The sequence below is a fragment of the Parasteatoda tepidariorum genome, chromosome 1 (genome assembly GCF_043381705.1).
Source record: "Parasteatoda tepidariorum isolate YZ-2023 chromosome 1, CAS_Ptep_4.0, whole genome shotgun sequence".
NCBI classification, from domain to species: Eukaryota; Metazoa; Arthropoda; class Arachnida; order Araneae; family Theridiidae; genus Parasteatoda; species Parasteatoda tepidariorum.
The window spans coordinates 2,431,180-2,434,654 of record NC_092204.1 but is presented as its reverse complement, the minus strand read 5'-3'; positions in this window follow the sequence as shown (position 1 = coordinate 2,434,654).

Below are 3,475 nucleotides of genomic sequence, written 5' to 3'. Positions count from 1 at the left end.
CAGTATTTCACATGTACCGAGTTCTTTCTTTCAGCCTTTAAACTTCAGCATTATCATATTAATATTATAATTATTAGAATATTTTCTAATTAGGCTAACTTAAAAAGATATTTTTAAAGATATTTTTGGCGACATTTCATTCAAATGCAGCCAAATAAGCGATAAAATACAAAACATGGCAAACCTTAAGAATTATTCACAATGAGATATTAACTTTCCAAAATTTGTTTTGGCCTTACGACCTCTGAGAATCAATACATTTCTGAAAGCTCTTATGAATGGTACAATTATGTTTAGATTTGAACCCAAATTACAATAACAAAACTGCATAGAATATTTGGCTTGTTCACACATCGCCTTGTAGACATAACATAAGCGGAGGGATACACCGGAAATTTTCTAAATTTCTTCCGGTTTAAGGACGCTTGTTATTGTTTACATTAGACCACCCATCCATATGGCACTGAAAACTACATTAAACATAGTTCTAAGGAAAAGCATCACAAAAATTTAAAAAAATAATTTTATTGAATGAAAAGTTCATTTATTAAATAAAATCGTAGTACATTCCTATACAATTGAAAAGAGGAGAAGAGGGAAGGGAAAAGGGCCAAACACATTAAACTAGTTTCCCCCCAGATGGCGTATTCGAGCATTGCGATCGCCACGCCAATATCGATATCTCCCCGATTTTGGCGGTAAAACCGAGTTGCAAGCTTCGTTTGGTGGTAAAGGAAAACAAATCTCGATATCCAACAAACCTGCACAGCTTCTCGCTAGAAAGTTTGCAACTGTTTACTACAAAGTTTATTGTGAGAGGCAATATTTTCGGAAATAATGTTGTTAGTATAAATAAATAATAAAATTTCTAATCTCAAGTCTGCTGCATTTCGTAAGATTTTAGTGATATTAAGTTATTTTGATGAGTTTGAAGAGAAAATTTGTTTTAGTCATTTATTGATATGTTAAAAAAGGCGATATGCCTACTGTATTTAGAAAGGACTTTCATTAAAACTATTGTTATTCTATTTAAAACTATTTGTTTTTGTTGCAAGCATACGCTAGTGTTAGTATTTAAAGTAGTGAGATGTATATTTTGTAGATAATCATTTAGATTTAGCATATCGTTGACAAGGTAATAAGTGGTTTATATAGATTTTTATTAGTTTTTTTGGTTAAAACTAATTTAAGTTTAAGTTTTTCTTACATTTTTAACCACATGTTTACTATCTTTCTACCAATTTATGTTCATTATTATATAACTGCAAATAATGTGTGTGATTCATATTATTAAGTCATTTGAAAACTGTTAATGAGTTTTGAGCGTTGTCCTTTACATCTAATAGGTAAGACATTTTTGATGTAATTGATATCTCTTAATTTTTACTTGAAGAAATTGACTAAGACTTGTCTATTAAAATGTTGTTGTGCTGAGAAACAACAAGAATAGATGTCATGCATATAAAACGCATGGGCAGGGAATAAATAACATTGCCTTATACAGTTTCTAAAATATGTTCTACGGGGTAAAGTGTGCTTTTCATTTTTTTTTATTTTTACAAGTAGTAATTGTCATGCAAACACCAATATTTTGAATAGTTTATCACCAGAAAGGCAGTTATCAGAGTCAGTAGTTATCAGATTAAAAAAACCAAAATCTATTTTTCTACGTTCCAATGAAAGTCTTAGGTACTCGTGAAAATTTCAGGTACTTTGGCATTGAAAGATGTTTTAATAACTGTTTAATTTGACAAAATAATTCATACCTTTTGGTTTGTTATACCTTTATGTTTATTTAATTTCATTATTTTAATTAACTTCCATGGTTTTGAAAATTATTTATTTATTTGAAGTTATTATGGTTAGCATCAATGTGTTTTTTTTGTTTTTTTTTTGCATTGTTTAAAAATGGTTTTGAGTTTTTCAGGATGATCAAAATGTGCATATTTTGAAAATTATTTATTTTATATTTGTGAAATTTGTTAGTTTTTTTTTTTAAAAACATTCTGGCATGTTATAGGGGCCTAATAGTGCTTAAAAAGTACTTAAAAGTTTCTTGAAAAATCTAGCTATGCACCCTGTATTCTGGATGTCTCTATCTAATCAGGGTCCGTTGAGTGATTTAAATCAGCTTGTTTTAAAACTGATTAGAACAAGTTGATTTCCCCCCCCCCTTAAACCTGCATCTTTTATATAGTAGAATGTTCTCTTTTGGATATGTGGTGGATATTATCTTTTTTACATATTTTATTGCATTTCATCTCTTAGACATTTTTTGATAACTGTCTACTGTAGGTCGTAATTAGGGAATATTGTTTTTGGCCAGTGGCAAATAGTAAAATTTTTAATTGTGGACCCTTTTTTATAAAACAAACAATTAAAAATAAAACTATTAATAATGAAATGTAACACATTACTTTTGAAGTATCACTTAAAATATGGTAACTTAAAAAATATATNTTGGCCAGTGGAAAATAGTAAAATTTTCAATTGTGGTCCCTTTTTTTATAAAACAAATAATTAAAAATAAAACTATTAATAATGAAATGTAAGGCATTACTTTTGAAGTATCACCCTAAATATGGTAACTTAAAGAATATATATTTGTCATTTCTAAAATGAAGAAAGTAAGAAACTAGGGTGAAATGAAGTAATTTTTATAATATTATAAATTACTTTTAATATTTCCACATTTATTAATAATACTATTTGACTAAATACATGTTTGCCTTAAAAAGTAGCAGGAAATTTATTGAAATGCTGTTTCTTAAATTATGTGTTCAGGATCGACCGTTTATTTTGCCCTCTGACGTTTATTTTGACCAGCGAGGCCAAGATTATTGGAAACACATGTTTTCAGTAAATTTTTAATGCTTTCAATTTTTTTACATTATTATCATTACTAAAATGGTTTGAAGAAATTAATGCAATACTTACTGAGAAAATAATTTTGTCCAGACAAGCTGTGTGAAATTAGTGCGGCATTCAACATGGTAATGTTAAAAGTAAGCTAGTAACATTTTTACGAAAATAAAATTTTTGTTGGTTCTGGAGTATCAATTACGAATTATCAAATACCGAGTCATTTTCTAGATTGCTTAAAGAAGGCAATCCAGTAATTCAGATGAAATCCCTTTGGCAGAATTTTTTCAGGCTTGCTGCGACAAAACTCTCTAGCACTCATATCCTTCTGCAAGATAGTTTCAATTATAACAAAGATGTATGTTACCAATTTAAGTTAACAGTCGATTTAATTAAGTCAAACACAATAATTGCCGAAAAAATTATAGAAGCCTTGCCTTAAAAAATAAATACTCGAATGCACGATTTGAATTTCCCATATCGTCTGAAATATATCGGGATAGTTAAAAACCACATGAAGATCAATAACTGCCCAAAATATAATCACGCTCAGGATTTGCGATACAATCGGCGTAAATTGAACACCACAATGAGTGATTATTTAAATGCGCAA